Source organism: Nyctereutes procyonoides, unplaced genomic scaffold, assembly GCF_905146905.1.
Source record: "Nyctereutes procyonoides isolate TBG_1078 unplaced genomic scaffold, NYPRO_anot_genome, whole genome shotgun sequence".
In the NCBI taxonomy this organism is placed as follows: domain Eukaryota; kingdom Metazoa; phylum Chordata; class Mammalia; order Carnivora; family Canidae; genus Nyctereutes; species Nyctereutes procyonoides.
The window spans coordinates 14,637,155-14,660,790 of NW_026575126.1; the positions used below are offsets into that span (position 1 = coordinate 14,637,155).

The following is a 23,636-nucleotide window of genomic DNA, read 5'->3' on the forward strand; positions in this document are numbered from 1 at the left end:
AAGAGACAAATGGCTCTAGTGCCTTTCAATTACAAGGGAGGGACTCAATTTTAATGACAAAACAAAAATTACTCTCTTTGGCAGACGTTCACCAATGTTTAACTGCCAATAGCAGACAAATCCATGTAACAGGCCAATAGATCTATGCTATATCATGGTCATTTTCCCAAATTAAAAATATAGATATTTAATTTTAATAGCTTCATAATGTTCCAGTATATGATCATAACATGCTTTACTTAACTAATCCCTAAATGTTGGATATTTCAGTTGCCTCCAATATTTAGCTTCTATAAGCAAGGGCTTTGTTCTTGTGCACTAATCTTTACATATTTGGCCAATTATTTGCTTAGAATTAATCCATAGATTTCAAGTTACTGAAGTAAAGAATATGAATTTATTTAAAGATTTCTGATACATATTGTCAAACGGCCCTTAAGACAGATCATATTTCTAAGCCCACCGCCAGCATAAAAATTTGAACAGAAGACACTAACCTAATGAAATTCAATTTAAATAAACAAGGAGAACATTTAGCTTTCATTAGGGTTGAAAGTATATAGAAATTCAAGACAAACAATCCAACAGCCACATGAAAAATTTTCATGGTGCAATTTTATGTATCCTTTCATTAATAAATACTTCAAGTATTTTATTTTGCTATCTACTCTGGATAGCTAAGAGAAACATATTTCTAATTTATGTTATCCTTGACTAACTCATCAGCAGTATCGATTAATATGTCAGAGAGATGTTGAAATGAAGATACTACCAAAAAACCTTTAAATTTTTCTGATTTCCTTTTGAAGGGTTTGTAACATTTTTGTTTTGTTCATAAATTTGGTGGAATTTGTAATTGTATGATACCAAAACCTCAATGACTTTTACTAGAAAAATCTTCCCCCATCAAAATCCAACTCTCCGCCATCAAAATTCAAATGGCACATTCTTAGACATATTTTAACCAAAAAATCATCCTGAGACTGAGAAGTAGTTCTGTCTTCCAAAGTTGAGAAACCACAGAAAAAAACATAATAAAAAAAAAATAAAAAAAAAACCATAATCAACTAGAACACCCACCAAGCAGCTCCCTATCTCAAAGCCTCAAATCCCACTTTTGGGAGAAATGGACAATGAGAACAAATGGGGAACCTGTGAAAAAGATTCCACAGGATGGAATATTGTACAGCCATTGAAAATCATATTTAACATGAAGTTGTGGTAATATGAGAAAAAGCACATGCCATTATTTTAATTATAAATCATTATATATGTATGTATCCATATACATAAATATATACATGCACATATTTCTTGAGTACCTTTTAAAAATATAGAAAAAAAGGGAAAAAATCTTAAAGTGTAAATACTTAATTAAAGATGGTGGAATTGGGGATCATATAAAAAATTCTTTCCAGTTTTTTCTCTGTTCCTCATTTTCTGTAATAATTAAATAAACAGACTTTAAATGCTAGTTTAAAATTCTCTCTTAGGAACGCACATTCTACTTAATATATTCCACTTCTTTGACAAATACAGCTCCAAAAAATCAAAATTAATGTTCAAAGGAAAAGCCTCAAGGATTCACTATGTTCATTATTACTATTCTCACCAGCACAGCACATTTTAGAGTTTTTCAGTGATAATGACAATAAAATGGTTTTCTACTTAAAATTTCATCTAACTGTAAACCCTTACACATTGACAACCATAATCAAATCAGGACGTCACTTTACCCAACTTTCCTGTGAAACATTTCCTAACACAATCACCCCAGAGCTTCAAAAATGAGTAACTGGCAGTTTTGTGAATTAGTACTTTTGATTTTTTTTCTTTCCCTGCCATATGCTGCCAAGCTTGCTGACACTCTCCAGTACTAATGACAGGTCACCCTATTTTCTTAGCTGGAAATTACCAAAATTTTAGTGAGCTTATAACGAACAATCAATGTATCGTCTTTTAACTCTCTCAAACTTTAAAATATGATTCTGTGATCCCAACCTAAACATCTCCTCCACAGAGATACCTTCTCCAACCAATCCAAAGTAACTACAGAAACCTGTTTATCTTCCCCAGAGCACCTATCATTTGTTACGTGTTTTGTTTTTATGCATATTCCATCCCCCATCGCTAGACTGTTCTGCTCCAGTATGGCAGGGACCTTGCTTCTCAAGATCATGTCCATAGCATCAGCATCTGTGGAAAAAATGAATGAATCTCCATCCTACCCTACTTCTTCACCCGCTAAAATGAGAAGTTCACTTGAACATCTTGGCGGACTTACACATCACCAAGAATGTCAGTAAGAGAACTGCTTGACCTAACTGTGCTTTTGGGTTAGTTACTTAATACCTCTACTTCACTATTGCTATCCTTAAGTGCTAGTATTTGAGTGATTACTTTGTGCCTGGTGGCTCATCTCTTTTAATCCTCCCAACAGTGATGTAAATACTATTATATCAACTTTGCAGATGAGGAAACTTAAGTGCCCTTCCTGAAGATCATACAACTAGTAAGAGAAGACCCTGGATTCTCTTCTGGAAGCTGTGCTCCCAGGCCCCCATGCTTATGCACAACATTATGCTTTCTCTCCATGGGCAAACAAAACACCAGACGGACCAAGAACTACAGTCATATTTATAATAACTAGAGAATTACCAGAACAGAATGATCTAATCAAAAGACATTCAAAGACTGTCTTGCAGTATAAAAAAATTGGACCTTTATAAGTAGCCTTTAGGATTTCTTTCTTTTTAAGATTTATTTGAGAGAGAGGGAGCGTGTGCACACACACACCCACAAGAAGGCGAGGACCAGTGGGAGAAGGAGAGACAGAATCTCAAGCAGGTTCCCCACTGAGCAGGGAGCTAGACATAGAGCCTGATCTCATGACCCTGAGATCATGACCTGAGCCAAAACCAAGAATCTGACACTCAACCGAGTAAGCCACCCAGGTGCCCCTAGGGTTTCTTTGTTTGGTTTTAATAGCCCCGAGAAGGACAGAAGAGGCAATTTTCTGAAAATATGTTTTCAAATTTCATGGTGAGTAGGCCCAGAATATGGTCAATTTCAAGATTAATGTTGCTAAACTAATTCTGCCAAAAGCCAAGCAGATTTTTTTCTATTCTTTTTCCTTTCTTTTCTTCTTCTTTTTTTTTTATATACCAAAGGTTTAGAGGATTTGGCTAGTTGTGACCCAAAAACAAAAGATGTTAAACTCTGGAGCTATTACCACAACTTCAAACTTGAGTAATTTAAGACTTCATAAAATGATGGTTTAGAAAGTCTATATGTGGAATCCAAATGAAAACTTCATGAGCAAAGCTTTCATTTGGACTCTCCTAAACTTGATTCTCTGAAAAAATGTTCAGCCAGCCCATAATGTGGAAACAATTATGAAAATTAAGACATTTGAAAACCACTCAAGCAGCTTTTATTTCTAGCTACATCTCACCCTATATGGCGCTGCTGGCCTTTTAGCTGGCTTTCAATAATGCTCCCTTCTGCCTCCTAAGATGAAACGAGGTACATCGTGGATGAGGTCAGTGGGTGCTGTGCATATTTTCTTCTCCCAGGGCCTGCAAATGTAGAACAGTTCTCTCCTCTCTGGAAACCCCAGCCAGGTGGGAGTCAGAGGTTAGGTCAGTTGGTGTGCCAACAGCCAGAAAAGAGACCATTCCTGCATAAGCAATCATATCTGCTCACTGAATTCTTTTCAATAATTCATGTTAATGGAAAAATCAGGATAGCTTGGGAGATTTAAATCCACATATGATCCCTGAGCTTCATTTTAGTCATTAGTTTGGAAAGTCTTTAGACTTGCTATGCTCTCTGCTCAGAAGCCTCTTTGCCCAGATGTCCACAGGCTCACTTCCCCACTTCATTCCTGCTCAAATGTCACTGCATCAGAGATCCTTCCTCTGCCATTCTGTAAAAGAGCACCTCACACCCCCTGCTGCACTTCCACCCCCTGTCCTGCTGGCTTTTTCTCTGCAGCATTTCTCACTCCCTGAAACTACTTATCAGGGTTATGGTCTGTTCCCACGTGTTAGGAAGTCAGGGACCTTGTGCTGTTATGGTGCATCCCCAGTACGCTGAACAATGCCCAGCACATAGTAGGCAGTCTGCAAGGGCTGGTTAAATGTAGAACTATATGAAGTCCTTGTGCACACATGCCTGCATGCCCCTAACTGTTTACTCAAACTGAGCATTATTACTTTCTTCTCCGGCATACTCTCTAATTTGGATCTCACAACTCTCTCATTTCCCTCCACAGACCTGGCTCCAAGCCCTGCTGGCTGAGAGGTGTGAGGAGTGGAGTTTACCACCCTTGCACAGGGTGGTCTGAAGGGCAGTCCCATAGAAGAGACCTCTCCCTTGTGTGACACTATGACTCCTCTTTAAATATAACTTCAAAAGAGAAGGGGACCCAGTGGCCAAAGCTAGAACAATTTGAGTAACAAAATAAAAGAGCAATGGACTATATACCAATGTATAAAATAAACATCCTTAATGCATACTGATGTAAGTAAATGATGGAGTAAAATAACAAAAAGAGAAAGAAGAGAGAAATTTCCCATGCAGAAGAATTCCAAAAAAATTATACAGACATTCTACTCAAAAAGAGGGGAACATAATTTCTCCCAGAGAGCAGTTGGGAAAGGGAAAGGGGGCCTGGTAAGGAGGGTCACATCTCAAATGGAGAAACTTGACAAATGACTTTAGTGAGGTGACCAAGGTCAACAACAACAGTGGTAAGTCATGTTGCCAATCTGTAATCTTGATGTATGTTAAGAATGGCACTCTACTCTGTGATCTTCCTTCCCCAAACCCACAACCACAGTCTCATCATGAGAAAAACCTCAGACAATTCCCTTTTGGGTGACATTCTGCAAAATTCCTGACCAGGACTCCTCAAAAAACCGTCAAGGTCAAGAAAAATGAAGAGAGTCTGAGAAACTGTCAGCTAAGAGGAACCTACAGACACAACATCTAAATATAATATGTATCCTGGATCCTAAAACAGAAAAGGGGCATTGGGTAAAAACAAGGAAAATCTGAATAAAATGCAGACTTTAGCTAATAATACTGTATCCATATCAGTTCACTAATTATAACAAATGTACCACACTGATGAAGATGTAAATAATAGGGGAAACTGCAAGCGGGAGTACAAGTGTAACGTGGAAACTCTATACTATCTGCTCGATGTTTCTGTAAATATAAAACCACTCTATAAATAAATACATACTAAAATAGATTTTAGAAAGAGAGGAGAGGATGTTACCAACTTCACTATACTTCAGTAATTTAAAGATAAATGAAGCTCACATGTTTCCTAAACGGTTGCTATACTGTTAGGATAAAACACACAGAGAAGAGGCCATTTGTATGAGGTTTAATTTAAATGGATATTGTCTACGAGTGCTGGAAGCCTCTGTTACCATTGGGTAAAGCTAATGTGTTTACTTAGCGGTGCCTGTTAAGTGTACAAATCTGATACCCTATCTTTGTACCCTAGATCACTTCTCTCAGGAAAGCTAAACTTAGCTCTGCTAAAGTTCTGCCACTCTGTCTCTCAAGAAGGAATGGTTAAAAAAAAAAAAAAGGAGGCAATGGTAAAGTCGGGCATACAAAGTTGTTTTTTCCTTCCTTCCTTCCTTCCTTCCTTCCTTCCTTCCTTCCTTCCTTCCTTCCTTCCTCCCTCCCTCCCTCCCTCCCTCCCTCCCTCCTTCCCTTCCTATTTCTTTATTTAAGAGAGACACAGAGAGAGAGGCAGAGGCCCTGGCAGAGGGAGAAGCAGACTCCCCATGGGGAGCCTGATGCGGGGCTCGATCCTGGGACCCCAGGATCACGCCCTGAGCCGAAGGCCTATGCTCAACTGCTGAGCCACCCAGGTGCCCTCGTACGAAGTTGTTCTGATGGAGATCCTCCGGCTCCGCTCAGCAACAAGGTTTCCACAAGGCACAGCCAGTGCTTCTACTGGTAGGCCAGTTTCCCAGGCAGCAGCCACCCAGAGGAGGGGCCTGCACATGGGGTGCACTTGGGAGATGACAAACATCCGTGCCTCCAGTGCTACTCAGCCCGGAGGTGGTGACCTGCGGGGGAGGACAGGCAGCTGGAGCTTCGCAGGATGCACAGGTCACCGGGCCACTGCCCGTGGATGAGCCCGTTAGGTCGGGAGGCCCACCTGTCCTGTGTCAGCTGGCTCAGCCCTCAGCCACAGCCTTCTCTGTCCCCTCGGAGTGGGCGGGCTGGTGACGGGCCGCGGGATATACATACTGCTTCTACCCTACGACTTGTTTAATAAACAACTGCGAGCAAATGCATTGTTCCCCAGATGTCACTGGTGACCGAAGTCTTGTCTTAAACCTCTTGGTTAAACAGGAAAGCAAACTGGAAAGCATACAGAACCAAACCAAGGAGACACAGGTTTTATATGGTCAGTCCATTCCCTCCCTGGCTTAACCTATCCACATATAATGTAAATATTTGTGTTTCCTTCATCTGTTATGCAATTTTCATCTCATCTAATTCACGAGGCTAAAAAGATGACAGATACACTTTGTCCTTTGCCCCTCTCAAAAGTAAAGCTGCTAATCACTAATGCTTAATGTCTACATGTCCAATAACTACAGATGTTTTGTTATAACGTTAGACCATTACGCCACCGTAGGCTTTGCTGTATTGAAGGAGGCAAGTGCCAAAATTTAAAGCGTGGACATTTACGGCTGAGAAAGATATTCTTCTCGTACGAAGAACTTTACCACTGTGAAAATATATTTTGAGAAACCTCAAAGTTCCTGTTTACAGCAAATACTTTCCACAAGAAGAAAATTACGTTTCTTTAGATGTAAAATCTACAGACAGACAAAATTTCGGTCCAAACCATTTGTCTTAACCTAACCATAGTACTCTATTCCCTTGCTTGTTGCATTTCATGACCCTGTCCCAGCCCTAAATAGCATATTCAAGAGTCTTCTTGCTCTACATGGCTTGTTCCAAATCTTCTCCCACTGTTACCAGCGATGGGTTCACTAGTGACCTGCAGTGACCCCTCCATGCTTCTGGAGACCACAGAAGACCAGGTTAGTGCCTGACTAAATTCTAAAATTCTGCAGAGAAAGGAAAATCGTATTTCCAAAGCGTGTGGCTATAACAGGAAAGGGTTGTTTTAATCAACGCTTCAGGGGTTCTAAAGGAGAGCACTGCTACCGCTAAACCAACGAGTCCCAGGGTCTCCTGCAGGAGTTCTAGGCCTTGGTCAGGAAGCAGCACTCATCACTAAAGTGGGGAGGCGCACTGCCCCCCCCCACCCTGCCTACCCTCTGCCCTCTCCTACCCCACACCTGCCTGGCAGTGAAAGAGCAATGTCTGTGCAAAGGTGGCCGGTCATGGAAATGTATATAAAAGGCGTCTGAGTGCTGTGCCTGATTCATCCACCCGCCCCTCCAGCTCCCCTCTGCATCCTTCTTCTTTGCTCCCTACCCTGCAAGAGATGGAGAGATTGAGACCACATCAGGGGGCTTTCCTGCCAGTGGGAGGGACAGCAAGAGATGGTGGGAGGCCCGAGGCTGAGGCTGAGACACTGACTGGCCTGGCTCCCTCCCCGCTGGCTTGCTGTGGACTGGCCCGGCTAGCTCCTGTCAGCCAGCCTCTCCACACAGGCAGCCTCACCTCCTGCCTCCCCTCGGCTTTCAGGTTGAGGGGTGTTAACTGCCCCTTGCTACTTCCAGTTCTTGGCTGATGCTGCGCCATCTCTTGTTGGCTTCCATGAACTCTGCCCCCTGCCCCCCTACCAAGGTACCGTGCCCCCCTGCTCCAATTACCAGTTTGACTGTATCCTCTGTTTCTCATGGGACACTGATAATACACATCATTTCAAGTACACTGTAATACAAAAAAGTGTTATTTTTGAGGTTTTAATGTTATGGATTTCCTTAAATCTTTTAGTGATATCTAGTACACTTTAACATTTCTTGGTTGTGGGGGCACCTGGGTGGTTCAGTGGTTGAGCATCTGCCTTTGGCTCAGGGCGTGATCCCAGGGTCCTGGGATCGAGTCCTACATCAGGCTCCCACAGGAGCCTGCTTCTCCCTCTTCCTATGTCTCTGTATCTCTCATGAATAAATAAATAAAATCTTTCTAAAAAATTTCTTGGTTGTGAATATAGTAACTCCCAGAGAAGGAATAAATCATATTCCTGAGGCCATGGACCAGTATCATAATTCTTTTGCTGCCCTCAGTGTCCCCTTACCTGTACCAGAACCCTACTAAATTTTTCTACATATAGTAAGTGATTTAATAAATGAGTGATCTATACCCATGGTGATAGGGGTTATATAAAATACAGGGGATGGCACTGGATTCCAACAGATCCTTGCATATTGGAGTCTACATCACTGATGTCCTTCAGCGTAATCCAGGATTGGTCCCAACTTGATCTGTGTTGCTGGTCTTAGACACCATGGAAATACATGACATGGATTTAAGGGTTAAGTTGGGCCTAAGGTTAGCCAGGTTTGAAACCAGGGGTTACAGCGAAGGAATTAATAATCTTTTCTGTATACTGCCTGTGAGGAGGGCAGGGGGAGGGTAATGACAAACTGAGCCGAGGGGGCACCACAGCCTGATGTGAACCAAAAGCAAGGCAGACATACTACAAGGGCTACACGTTGCTGGGCACCGTTGATCCATCCTCCGGTGGCATGTCCAGGGGTGGGGCCAGCTGTGGGGAATCCTGCATCAGTGCTGTTCTCCCAGAAGCTCTGTAGCCTGCAGCCTCCCTGGAGATGCTGCAATGGCAGATGATCTTTGGACTCTGGGGACACGAGCCTGACATAGTCCCCGAATAAGCAAAGAAGCTTGGGGGCTCAAAGCACGGGGTGGGGGTGTCTCGGGAATACGTTTGTCCCTATACCAATAATAGCTTCACCTTGTCCTAGCCTTCCTCACCTCTGCTCTTCCACCTGCTACCTCCAATACGAATACAAACATGCTTGGGGGAGATCAGAGGCAATCCTTGACTCTAGAACTTAGACAAATCGATACAACTGAAACTTTCCTACACGTATACACTGATTTTGCTGAACTGACTTTTGGTTCACTGGATTCAGACTCTGTTTTAGTCACTGTTGGGGAGAGCTCCCCAGAGGTCGGAGGTCACACTGTAGGAGTGTCCTCTACCCCAGGGTCAGCCTTTCCCACCAGACTGTGAGCTTCTCAAGGGCTAGCACAGTTTCTTACATTTGTGCCCCTGATGCCCAGTAGAGTTAGATACACAATAAATATTTGGCTCATGTGTTGGTTAGTTTCAGCCAGCCAGTGGGAAGCGGAGGAGATGGAGACTTGATCACATTATGCTGAATAAGGCTTGGGTGATACAGGAGTAAAAAGAAAGTGTAGGCTGTCCTCTCAAGAAATTTGGCTGAGAAACACTAGGCACCCCTTCTATGGCATTCGACATGCTTTATTGCATATTTATTTATCTTGACATCACTTCCAAACCCATTGTGAGCAGAGCTGGTGTCCTGTCTCCCTGCTCTTTTTGAAGCACAAATAAGTCCTTGCTTATAACCAGCACAAAATTAAAATGTGTTCCATTTTATCAAGTAATTCCCAAATCCTCTGTTTCCAGTCCTCTTTTCCTTTGGTTCGCTGTGGAGGTTGACAAAGAGTTATTTCCTTCCTGAAACGCCCCACCTAAGCCCTTGGGCCTCTCTTCTTTCCTGGTGTTTCCCCATCATCCTCAATATCTCTGCAGTGTACACATTCCTAGACTTGTTCTCAGCCTCCTCTTCTCCTCCCTTTAAACTTTCTCCCACCAGAACTACTATTGCTTAAATTATTACCTCTATGTGATGACTCCTGAATAGCTATCCCAAGCCCATGCCTCTCACAACCCCTCTCTCTCATGCTAAGCTCCCACACTGCCTTCAAGATAAATAAGAAGAAAGTCACCCTAAAGATAGCACATGTAGTTTGGAACTCTCAACTTCCCTCATTTCAGCTCTTGGAGATAATAAGACCACAATAAAAAATAAAATTACAAGTTTGAACACCAGATTTTTAACGTAGGGAGCTAGAAATGATGGTTGGTCTCAGGCCTCACTCCTTGTTTGTAGAACGGCATTCAAAAGTTGCCAGAGCAGTTTGGAATGGGACAGGCTTTCGTCCCAATCATGCTGGCCTGGACCTCGTGTTCTCTCTCCTCTGGGTGTTTTGCTCAGGCTCAGGGTAGACTAGTAGAGACCCTTTCCCCGATGTGCCGCTGGGTCCTGACTACTGTTTGTGTTCCGGGGTCTCAAGCCACTCCTGCTCCAGCATGCTGGATATGCCCTTGCGGATACTAACTCAGCGCCAAACCCAAACCCAGTAGATGCTTGCTGGGCTTTCCAGAGAGAATGGTTCTCTGCCTCTTCTCCAGGGAACTCCCCCTCATTAACCTTACCAGCAGCAGGCCTCTGACCCTCAGGCTGCAAAGAAAGACTGGCAGGACCTTGGACTCCATTTCCTAAGAAGTCCTGTTCTACCTGGTATGACACTGAACTCCTTCTGCTAACTCATTTGCCCTTAGCTTTATACCATCCTACAACTTTTTTTTATTTTTTTATTTTTTTTTAAATTTTTTAAATTTATTTATGATAGTCACAGAGAGAGAGAGAGAGGCAGAGACACAGGCAGAGGGAGAAGCAGGCTCCATGCACCGGGAGCCCGATGTGGGATTCGATCCCGGGTCTCCAGGATAGCGCCCTGGGCCAAAGGCAGGCACCAAACCGCTGCGCCACCCAGGGATCCCTGATTGTTTTTTTATATCTATATTTAGCTTCATGTTCTATGGCGCAGACTCCTAATTGTTTCCCACTTGTAACAAACTCCATTCCCCAGCCTCCTTGCAGCTAGGCGGGCCACATGACTAAGCTTCTGCAACCGAATGTGAACATAAATGAAGCATGCTACTTCCAGGTTAGTCCTAAAACGTGTGGTGTATGCTCCTCCCTGCTCTTTCCCTTTCCTGCAAGTTAGAATACAGATGGGAGGCCTGTGATTCAGCATTAAGCATTCAGACCAGGGTGGAGCCCTAGAGAAGCATGATTCAACACCTTCCATGGACAAGTTTCTGTCAATGGGAAGGTAGGTACAGAAACTGCAAATAAACACCTAGAGCTGTTTACAGCACTCTGATGCTGCTGTCAACGACAAAGTGCACGACCAGTGGAGTATAAACCACTGCTACTGGTCTTTGCAATACTGGAAATAAAGAAAACCCGTCTCTAAACAGAGTCTGAGGAGCACTGCCCTAGTGGATGGCAGAAAAACAAGACAAAAGGGACCCTTAGAACGCAAACCACTCACCTCGGTGCTGTCCACAAGACAGAAAAATAAACGGCTACCTTCTTCAAGCCAGTGTGTTTTGAGAACTCTGCCCAAGAAGCCTGCAGTTGTAGGTGAAGGTGCTAGAATCAAACACAATGTGAACACGCACTGGCTGCCCCTTCCTTGCAGCTTTGAGCAAAGCATTACAAGAAAGAGATGAGCTCAGGCAAGAAGCGTCTGTAAGCTTGGAAGCCAAGGTGCAGAGGGGCAGATGGCATCCAGAAACTGGAGACAGATTAGAAATGTTAACTTCTCTGTGACCCCAAAGAGCAGAGGGTGGTGTGGCCACCCTCAGACTTTCCTGAAGCCCTCCCAAGAAGATGCTGCACTGAAGCAAAGGAAGACAGGCCTCTAGAAGAGCAGAGCCAAGGTGCGCCTTCCTGCCCACGTCCATGCCTTAGGGGACCTGGCAGCAGAGATCAATGAAAAGGGAAGACAGAGGTGGGCTGAGCACAGAAGTCGGGAGGTCAGGCAAGCTTCAGAACGTGGTTCCCCACAGAACGTGGACACGGTAACTGCTGGGTGGAACTGACTAGAAGCAAACAGACCGGGAGGCCTAGGAACTCCTTAAGGTATCAGGTTGCTGTGGAAGCCACAGCTGGGCCTGGAAAGGTCCCTGTTCCCTCTCCCGCAGGAGCACACCCTCTCCCACACCCATTTCAGATATGGCCACAGAGGGTGGTGGATGGGGAGACCTTCACAGGAACCAAAGTCAAGGTCAGGGTGCTGGTGAGGTGCCTCCCGGGGAGCAGAAGCGGGGCCAGCCGCAGAATTACTCCCCTACCAGGGCAGAGAGGTTTCAGTTCCTGGCCAGCACGGCTTCATGATCGTTATTTTTATGCACCCGTGCAGCTGCAGGTCTCCTGTCCTGCTGAATGGGAGTTTGTTTTATTTCAATGTAGTTCTCTCATTTCTACTCCTCCATCACAGAGCAGATGCTGGCCAGTCCGCATGAAGCAAGGAAGTAACGCTTCAGCACTGGCATGTAACACAGAGGTCACAGAGCAAAAGGCTACACCTGTGGAGTCTGGTAAATGCAACCCTGTCAAGGAATGCATGGGAGACCACGACACAGGAGGGGCAGGGTCACCAGTGCCAGGGACCAGAGAGGCTCTGGCATCAGCTGGACCTAAGTCTGACATAGGCTGGTCACACTCAGCAACGACTCTGACCTGGCGCACTGCTGACCCAGCTGGAGCCTTTGCCTCTCTCTACACATAAGGCACCATAGCTACAACGGCTGTATGGGACTGCCCAAGGGTTAAAGCAGAGCAATGTTTACAGGGTGAGGAGCAAGATGCTTAGCCCAGAGGAACTAATAAATGGTACACGGTACTTCCCAAGGAGGCTGGGGAACTCAAAATTTCTAAACAATCAATGGAATATACAACTGGCATTCTGGAAGTTTAACTGTTCATGCTCTGACACCTCAATTTAACAAGGAGTGATGATATAGTCATCCTATACCTACCCTAGAAGAACTACAGTCCAGGAACGAATCTCCCCCTGCCCGAGGATGGACCCAGTGCCACATGACTAAGCTTAAGGCACTGCCACTTCCTTTTGCTGCCGCTTGACACAAAGCAGGGAGGCAGCAGTGGAGCAGGGGGTGTAGGAGGGAAAGCAGAGGCTACACGGCACAGTAGAAGAACACAGACTTCAGGTCTGGGTTCAAATACTAGGAGATAAGCAGGTGAGGCGAATGGTTAAAGAGCGTGCCTCCCACAGCAAACATCAGACCCTGCAGTTAGAAACTGAGTTTTTCCTCTAGGATCAGGGACAAGTCAACGATGCCCACTTTGGCCACTTCTATTCAACATAGTACTGCAAGTCCCAGCCAGGGTAATTAGGCAAGGCAAAGATATAAATGGCATCCACATGGGAAAGAAGGAGTAAAATTGCGTCCGTTCATAGGTGACATGATCTTATATAGAGAAAACCCTAAAGGTTGCACAAAAAACCCTAATAAATGAATTCAGTAAAGTTGCAGGACACAAAATTAACGTACAAAAAATCAGTTGCGTGTCCACACACTAATGATGAACAATTTAAAAAGGAAATTAAAAACACAATCCCATTTACAATAGCATCAAAGTAGAGTAAAAAAATACTGAGAAACAAGCTTAACCAAAGAGGCAAAAGACTTGCACACTGAGAACTATAGCATATCAATGAAAGAAACTAAAGGAGATGCAAGTAAATGAAAAGACACGCTATGTTAGTGCATAAAAAGACTCAATATTGTCAAAACAGCCATACTATTCAAAGTGATTTAAAGATTCAGAGCTATCAGGGAAACCCAGATGGCTCAGCGGTTTAGCTCCTGCCTTTGGCCCAGGGCATGGTCCTGGAGTCCCAGGATCGAGTCCCATGTCAGGATCCCTGCCTGGAGCCTGCTTCTTTCTCTGTCTCTCTCTCTCTCTCTGTCACTCATGAATATATATATAAAATCTTAAAAAAAAAAAAAGATTCAGAGCTATCCCCATCAAAATCTCCATGGCACTTTTTAAAAAAATCCTAAGATGCATATAGAACACAAAGGATTCCAAAGAGGAGAAAGAATGACAAATTTGGAGGCTACATACTTCCTGATTTCAAGACATATGACAAAGCTACAGTAATTAAAACAGTATGGTACTGGCAAAAGGACAGACATAGGGACCAACAGAATAGAGGACCCAGAAATAAATCCACTTGTAGACGGTCAACTGATCTTCAGCAAGGATGCCAAGAATGCACAGTGGGGAGAGGACGTCTCTTCCACAAATGCTGTTGGTGAAACTGGACACGCACATGCAAAGGAGCACGGCCTCGAGCTACATGGCCTAAGTCGAGGCCTTGCTCACTAGCAAGTTACTCAACCTCCGTGTGCCTTAATTGCCTCATCTACAAAATAAGAATAATAATACTATCTTCTCCCTAAGACTACTGGAAGATTTAAATCTGACATTCCTTTTCAGTTTTTATCAATAGGGTCTTGGGAAAGTTACTTTCCCTCTTTGAGCTTTAATTTCCTCTGCTGTAAAAGGGAGACAAGCTCTAACTTGTTGGGTTACTGGGTAATTAGGACAAAATAAATGAAATAGCCAATGTAGAGACTTCAGCCTGCTTCCAAGTTCAGAGGAGTCGAAAGACTCCAGTCAACTTCGAGGCAAGCCTGTTACCAATAGGCCGAGAAGGGGAATCTCAACAGAGGTTTCTGGGAAGGCGGGAGACCAGAAGAAGAAACGCCTCCCTCAGACTGGGTGGGTCACCAGCATAACAACCTCTAAGCTAAGGCTTTCTCTCCTCTACCACCCTGTCCGGAGTCATGAGCTGGTGTTTCTCATCACCACTGACAACATTTAGATGAGTATGTGTAAGAGGAGCTTAGCTAGCTGGGTTGAAGCATTCTAAGTACATTACCATGCTTACTCTAGGCCACTCTGTCTGGATCTTAGATTAATCCATCTAAACACATTCATTGACATACCACTGAACAGTGTTCAAAGTGAGTTCCCATCTCTTTTCCCATTTGATCACACGGTGAGACAGGCAAATAGAGCATTCTCCACGTTACGGAGAAGAAAACTAAAACTGGGACAGCCTGCTTCACTCTCACCAGGGCTCAGCCTTCCGGCCCAGGGCTCTTGGGCCACACTGACCACGGGAACCCTTTTTCCGTACTTAATTCTATGCCCCATGAGAAATGAAATACGCAGATTTATTCTCCATAATGACATTAATGCCTTTTCCAAGCATTTACTGATTCCCAAAGAAATATAATAGGATTATGGTAAATGTCAATAAAACTTGTAAGTGTATCTCTACTTAGAAGTTTTGACAAAAGTTTATGGGAATAAATCCATATAATCCAATGAAAGTGACAGAATAAAACTCTAAATACCCAACAGAAAGTATCAATGATTACTCCGTTTGCCTGCTTCAGAGAAAAGTCCAGAAGAGCAAGTAGTCAGGTTTATCTCTAATGCACTGAACAATATAACTTAAGAACCACCTTCTCCTAAAGCATCTTGCTCTCCCCATCAACAGAACAGTCTACCTGTTGAGCTAGACCACAGAATTCAATTACCTGACTTAAAAGAAAAGACTGGAAATTAACTCAGCAAGACTAATAATGCCTGAGCCTTGCTGCCATTCCTTTTCTTTTCCTTCTTGGATAGTCATGGAATTCCCATACATGAAAAGTTACGAATACAAAAAGGATGAGTTCCGCTGGTCCTGTCATGGTGAATGCTACCCCTCCACGGATTCCTCTCATCCCTGTCCAGTTAACATTTCCTTGGTTTCATTAAATGCAGGAGAAAGAGATGTGCAAACATGTATAAAGATGTAAAATGCCCTCAGGAAGTTTGTAATCTAGAGCCATGGGTGCTCAACCAGGGCTAATCCTCCATACACCCCTGCCCCAGGACATCTCACAATATCTGGAGACATGTGTTGGACACAGCTGGGGGCGCTACTGGCATCTGGTGGGTAGAGGCCAGGGATGCTGCTACACATGCTACAAGGCACAGGACAGCCCCCACCACACAGAATTCTGCAGCCCCCAAATGTTAGTGGTACCCAGGCTGAGAAACCCTGATCTAAAGGGTGAGATGAGAACTAGACACAGTGCTGCGAGGTGAATATGGTGTGAGTTATAATAGAGACAAAAGTGAAGTGCTATGAGGTTGATGTTTAAACAGTTGACTGGACCTCAGTGCTGGCAAGGACACAGTGAAAACGGCATCCACAGACCACACCTTGAGGATGTACAGTGATACAACCTGGGGGAGAGCCATGTGGCAAGATGTATCAAAAGCTTTAAGAACGTGTATATACTATTTTCATCTTGGCTTTCTTTCCATTCCCACCTTCCCTTCTCTTCCTTTGCCTTCTCTTTCTTCCCTCCCCAGAACTGAGGGGTCAGCTTGTAAGTGAGAAAAAGGTATGATGAGAAGCAGTTCGGGGGAGGTGCACTGAGGCATGGGCTGTGGTCGGGGTGCCAGTGAGGTTGGTGAGCAAAGGGAGCATCACGTTAGAAGGCACATGATGTCAAACTGTCCCACCACTGGAATATTGGCCTTGAGCATCTGGCTATGTGGGTGTCTACCACATTTCCTCACCTCAAATTCACTATTTTTCCCTTTGAAATTTGTTGGTGGTTTTGGGGAAGCACTCTGAGGTTATGTTGATAGTCTGTTCTACAGAGAGGCATGGGTGAGCAGGCCTGATAGATGAGGACAAGAAGCAGTGTGGAGAGAGCCAGAGGAGGCAGGATGGCCTTTGTGGTTAGGAGATGGGCTACCATGAGTAAAACAGTATAAAAATAAGTAAAATATTAAGTAAAAATATTAAAGGTTACAATCTTCCTACTGCCAGGAAAGATGTACAAAGACAATCCTGGGTGTTGGATTAGAGTTGGAGCTATTTGTTTTGAATTCATGATTTTATGAGACATAGGCTAATATAGAAAAATTTATGACAACTACATGTGTATACATACACACGCACATATACATACATTGCCCACCTCTGTGCCCTGAGGGGTCTAAAGCAATGACACTCCAGAAACAATGAGAACATCAACCTTCCATATCTTTTTGATACTATCCTTTACCAAAAGGGGCACTGACTAGGTCAGGGAAAGTACAACGTAAGCCTGGAATATCTTGTGGTGCCAGAAACTTTTCAAATGCTTAGTGTGGGACGCCTAAGTGACTTAGAGGTTGAGTGTCTGGCTTCAGCTCAGGGCATGATCCTAGGATCTGGGATCGAGTCCCACATTGGGCTCCTTTCAGGAAGCCTCCTTCTCCCTCTGCCTGTGTCTTTACCTGTGTGTGTGTGTGTGTGTGTGTGTGTGTCTCATGAATAAATAAATAAAATTTTTAAAAATGCTCAATGAATAACAGGATATCAAAAGGACACAGGAACCAGTTTAGAGGGACTTCCACTGGCCAAATGAGGTCAATTTGAGCATCAAAATAAATAATGACAGTAACAGGTTTCAACATTTTGGATACAAAGGGAATCCATGAATACTTCCTAATATAAATGAATAAACACAGAAGGGAGAACAAAAGTTCTTCCTTATAGTATAATGCCAATGAACAAACATAGAAGGAGGGCTGGAAATAAAAAATCACCATGTGGCAACCTTCATAGAGGTGGCTGATTCAGGCAGAAGTCATCGATGAATGGTACAGGCGGTAGGTGGAGGTTTAATGAGGAACAGGCTGTTAACCTCAGAGTGCTTCCCCACAACCACCAACAAATTTCAAAGGGAAAAATGGTGAATCTGAGGTGAGGAGATTTGGCAGCCACCACCATAACCAGGTGCTCAAGGCCAATATTCCAGTGGTGGGACAGTTTCATATCGTGTACTTTCTAACTTGATGCACCAAGACGAGCTGAGTACCACCAAGGACACATGACCTGCGTCTGATACTGAAGAAACATCTGCTAGACCCTGGTGGATAATCAGCCTACAGAGTGTGCAAGACCTGTACAGCTGTAAGGACCTCGGGAACAGAGTAAGTCTGAGCAACTATTCCAGAAAAGATGGGACAAATCGATGTAACATGGAAAAGCAAGAAAAGAGATATCGGGGGGGGGTGTGTGTGACTGATGAAATATGAATGGGTTCTGTAGACTGGATGGCAGAGAGTAGTACCAATGTCAATTCCCTGATTTGGTGGTACAACGGTTACTTGTATGTCAACATAACTGAGTGAAGAGATGCACAGACAGCTGGTAAAATATCTGGGTGTGTCCCTGAGGGCGTTTCTGGAAAAGATTAGCATTTGAACTGATAAACTCTGTAAAGAAGATAACCCTGACCAATGAGTGGGTGTCATCTTCCACAGAGAGCCCGAAGAGAACAAAGAAGTGAAAGAAGGTCAAGTTTGTGCTGTTGCTTGAACATACATCCTCTTCTGTCCTTGGACAACAGTGCTTCCAGTTCTCGGGTTCTTCAGACTCTCACTGAATTACGTGACCAGCTTTCCTGGTTCTCTGGCTTGCAGATGGCACATGATGGGACTTCTCAGCCTCCATGACCCTATGAGCCAATTCCAATAATACACACACTCACGTATATCTATATATATCCTGTTGGTTCTGTTTCTTTGGAGAACCCTGACTCATCCAAATGCCATGGGGGTAGAGAAAAAGGTTATACTTATTTTCAGTTTAGTTCAGGGGAAGGGCCCCCATTCAAAGGACTAACCTATTAAAAATCAACCAGGGCAGGAGGCAAAATGAGTCAGTGGGTTCTCTACCTCAACTCTTGTTTTGGTCTTCAACAACTAGCTTTGCCAAGAGCTTAACTTTGGATTTCTCTAGCTCCTTGGGGAGTGAATGCCTCTGACTTGACTCCACTGCCCACCTTGGACTTCTATGGTCCGAGTCTATCTGTAGGCAGCTCTGGAATTTCTGTAGAGGAGGGGCTTTGGGGCAGCCTATCTGTAAAGGGAGACCAGGGAAACCTTAAGGCTTCATTTACAAAGCAAGCCCACTGCTTTTGTTTAGACTGCATGTTCGTTTGGAGGGACAAACCGGTGGCACTTATGGAGGGGCTAAAGTACCCTCCAACCCAGAGCTGTCACCTGCCAAGCCATCCCTGATGATACCACAGAATCTGCATGGGGCTAAGTTAGGGCCAAGGCTAGCAGCCCCTCAGCCTAATGTCCCAGAGAATAATCAAGACACCGGACTGTTGATGAGTAATTGGGGGGGGGGGGGGAGGCGCTGCCTAACACCCTAGGAAGGAGCGGAGCAGGCTGTACTGGGCAGGCTGTTTTCCAGAGTGACACCCAGTCTGGCCCAGCCTAAGGCGTATGAATGATTCACATCTAAGGTAGGGAGGCAAGGTCCATGGGAGCTGGGTGATGTCAGGGGTCACAGGCAAGGGAGGAATTCAAGGCAAGAGGCACAGAGGACAGGATGACAGGGGTCAGGTACTGCAGAGGCAGGGGCAGCAGATGCAGAGGGAAGAGGAAAAAGGAGAAAGACCTCAGCCTGGGGGGGCGGGGTCAAAGAGGGGCAGGTGCAACCGGGAAATCCGAACCTTCCACTCATTGGGCACCACTCTCCCAGCTCAGCAGGCAGGGCCGGCAGAGAGCAAGCATCATTCAGACTCAATTAAATAATTAGCTTAATTGTCTGCAGCATGGAAATGCAAGGAGCTGGACTCGTGCTTTGCAGAGTGAACCTTAAAGACCCAAGTTAGCAAGAAGGCACAGGCCAGTGAGGACGGCATCAGGCACCCCAATTCCACGTCCAAAAGCAATTGCATTACCGTGCTCTTCTGACTCACTGGCTGGCTGGCCTAACCGGCTATGTTTTTGTCCACTAAGAACTGAGATGAGCAGACAGGACAGGTGATTCTAAGAGGGAATTACAGTTCCTTCGGAACTTTGTCCTGTGCCATGGAATCACGCATCAGGAAGTCATCTCAGTCCTGAAACTTGTATTCCTCATAGAGCAGTTTCTCACCCTCTGGCAGGATTTCCTCCATGAAGTCCCCTTCAATGAGAGGGCAGGAGAGGGGGTGCAGAGGGACCGCAGTAGTGTGCACGTAGCACATCCAACACCCAGACCTTACCACCTCCAGGTGGCCTGCCTGGGTTGTCCCCCACCTGCAGACCCTGTCTCAGTAATTCACATGTTTATGCAGTCCTCACTGGGTGCCAAGCTCTTTCACACAGACGACTGACTTAACGGCACCCACCAGCACAAGCATGTAGGCAGGAAAGGGATTATCACCCCTGTTATTTTAAATGGCAAAACTGATTCAAGGACAACAAGCGATTTACTTTGTCATAAGACCTCACAAAAGTGGGGCAGGGACTGGAACCCAGACCCTTGTACTCCAACTGCCTAACTCAGTCCTGTCAAAGCCCAAACTCTCAGGGCTTCTGCGCCCCTCACCTCCACATCTCCCATCCATGGCAGGACTGAGTTCCAGGGGACTCCTCCCCATCCACACAGAATCCAGGATGAGGAACAATGGATCAGCAAGGCCAAAGAGGAGGAGGCTCAGTCCCTGCAGGAGGAATGATGGAGGGAAGAGCAGGAAGGGGGAGGACCAGCAAGGAAAGTAGGTGGAACACCTCTAGGTCACCGACAGCGTGGGAATCTACACTTGCACTCTCACCAGAGCAATGTACATTTGCACCCATGTTTACAGAAATACCAACATTTTAATGTTTATCTTGGAGGAAAGGATGGCAACCAGGTAAGGAGTACTTCCTGTGTATCAGAGACTCTGCTAAGTGCTTTGTCTTCTAGAATCTTTGTTTTCACAGGCAAGGAAATTAAGGCTTAGAGAAGTGAAGCAAGTATCCAAGGTCACAAAGCCTGGCCTGGAACAAAGGCTGGTCTGACTGTAAAGCCCTGCTCTTTCCCTTACACCACATTAATAACGCCCTGGGCCCAGGCTCTGCCATTTTGAAGCTTGCAATCAGACTTAACCACTCTGTTGGGTATAATCACAGGCCAGAAAAGCGTTCTGAGCTAATGTATACTCCAAGGAGAACGGCTAATAGGTAATTTGAGTTATAGTAATTCCCACTCGAGTTACACTGATTCCCCTGCCCCAGCCCAAAGAAATAAGAGGTTGGACTTAAGTCATGGTGCATTTCTGCCCCTCATCAAAAAGATGGAGAACTTGGGGGAGAAGCAGCCAGCTTAGAAAAGAAGATGTGTCATCTATAGTTAAATCAAAGCTATAAAGTTTGGAATGCTAAAGATTAAAAAAAGATAAGAAAAAGATGCCCAAATGATCTACTTTCCTAGTCCTATAGTAGTGACAATCAATTAAGTCATGTCTAGATGGTGAAATGTCCAGATCTAACACATCCTCGTACACGCTACTGGGTCCATACAGTCTCAAGGCACAAGAGACAACTCTGGAAGCTTATCTCAAGTACATAAACCTCAAAAAAAAAAAAAAAAAAAGTACATATACCTCACCGGCAGGATTTGTTTTCTGGCCTTTCCAGAATGGTCCAGTTTGTTTAGACAAGCATGATGTTAACAGAGCCAAGGTTGTGTGTTTCTGACTGTATGACTTCTGGTTGGAAAGGAGGAAAAATCCATTGGCTGGATTCAAGACCACACAAAATTGGATCCAAAGTCTCAGGGGGAGCCGGGTTAGCAACTCCTGACAGTTCACGGGAAAATGGAACAACTGACTTTAGCAACAGAAAAGTCAATGCATTAATGCAGTGCATGGACTCCTAGCGCCTGGTAAAGAAGGGACCTTCTGTGTGTAACTGCCACTTACTTTTATACTCCGACTTATTTAAAAAACAAAAACAAGGGATCCCTGGGTGGCGCAGCGGTTTGGCGCCTGCCTTTGGCCCGGGGCGCGATCCTGGAGACCCGGGATCGAATCCCACGTCGGGCTCCCGGTGCATGGAGCCTGCTTCTCCCTCTGCCTGTGTCTCTGCCTCTCTCTCTCTCTCTCTGTGACTATCATAAGTAAATAAAAATTTAAAAAAAATTTAAAAAACAAAAGCAAAAAACAAGTAGGAACCGTGAGAGGCTTCGCGGCCTTCGCCTTCTAAAGTCGCGCTCCAAGACCAGGCAACACGCTGGTCAGCAGGGGAGCGAGGAGGGAGAAATGCGTTGCACGAACCGTGACAAATGATGGGAACCCATTTCGTGGAAATCACTCAGTTAAAAATCGCTCTTGAGGGTCGTTTTAATGATTACCCCAATAAGACCAAATTGTTTCCAATATTCACAGCCACTACTCGAATTACAAGTTGAGAAACCTCCAAGCAATCTCAGGTAGTCGCAACTCGCCGAGGGCGAGCAATGAAGTGACCCTGCCCCGGGGCACAGCGCGTCCGCCCGCGGGGACCTCCGCTCACTCGCAAAGCGCCCCCCTCCCCCCCCCAGTGCTACCAGTTGGTTAATAATAACTATTTCTGGAATCTTCATGCCTTGCAGACTTGGAGCTTTTCCCTGACACACCGTCGCACCGGGCGCAAGTGGAGGTCGAAAAAAATGTTCCTGCCCGGGCTCCACGGGGGCATCGCCGTTCAGCCCCGACGGCCGGCGGCCGAGCGCGAGCAGCACCTGTGCAGAGGCCCCGCCGCGCCGCAGCCCGGCGGCCTTGCACCCCCAGAACCGGGAGCGGCGCGCCAGATGCGCCCCCGGGAGAGTCGCGTCCCAGGTGCCGGGGGGGGGAACCTCGGCGCCCGGCTGGACGCCAGGCGACCCTGCAGAGCCGCGGGCCGGCCCGGCCGAGGTGCGCCCCCGCCCCGCCCCGCCCCGCGCGCCCCGGGCCCCCTCCCCGCGCGCGGCGCCCGCACTCACCGCTGTCGCTCGCCCGCCGCCGAGCCCGGGAGCGCGGCCCCTGCGGCTGCCGCATGCCCTCGGGGCCGAGCGCGACCAGGCGACCGGGGTCGGGCTCCGGCCGGGCGCGGGCAGCCGCGGAGGACGAGGCGGGCGGTCCTCTGGGCGGCCTCTGCGCCGCGCCCGCAGCCCCGGGAAAGTTTGGCGGCGCGAGGGGTGGCCCCGCCCCGCCCCGCCCCGGGCGCCCGAGCGTTCCCACGCGGGAGCGCCCCCCGCCGGCGAGCGCCGAGCGGAGGCTGGTCCCCGGGAGCCGTCCCCGCGAGCGCCCGCCCGCCCGCCCGCCGGGTAGGAGCCCCCCTGGGAGCGCGGGAGCACAGCGCTGAGCCGCTCTCCTCGCCCCCCCCCAACCCCCGCCCACTCCCCCGGGAGACGTTTGTCTGCAGCGGCTGCGGGTTCGTGCACCCGGCTCCCCGCCAGGCCACATGCCTGCTCTAAAACTTGCAGCCCAGAGCCACCCCGGGGTGCACGCAGTCCCCGGAGGCCCAGATGTTCACGACTTTCCTGGCCTGGAGCCTTTCCTGGGCACCTTTCTGTTGCAACAAGGAAATAAAATGAAATTAAAAAAAAAAAAAAAAACACTTAAGAGTTCTCGAAAGAGGCTTCTTAAGCTCCTGGGGTAAATAGTCCTGGATACTTGTTTTTCAAAGCTGAGGTATAAAGCCTCCCCTGACCCACCTTTGGTAAAGAAAGATGCAAAGTAAAACAATGTCCTCAAGACTGTGCCCTCTCGGAGCTCTGCAAGGCAAAATGAAGTCACAGGTGTGCTGTAAGTTGGACCTTCCCGGTGATCTCAGGGAGAGGGAGAGGGTGAGGTGAGGGAGGGCCTTCCTACTCAGCTTCAAAACCTCGGGAAACACGGGGAGCCCGTGCCCAGATGCCTTCCTGTAGCCCTTGGCCATTCATTCGGTCCT

At 46.2% G+C, this 23,636-nt stretch overlaps 1 protein-coding gene across 1 annotated transcript in view; it reads right to left on the minus strand.

Moving 5' to 3' along the window:
* Positions 1–22,853, minus strand: part of LPAR3 (lysophosphatidic acid receptor 3) — a 76,621-nt gene extending 53,768 nt beyond the window's left edge. The window contains exon 1 of the mRNA XM_055340347.1: positions 22,687–22,853. The gene's annotated coding sequence lies outside the window, so the exon portion shown is untranslated. The remainder of the gene's footprint in view (positions 1–22,686) is intronic.
* Positions 22,854–23,636: the final 783 nt, after the last annotated feature.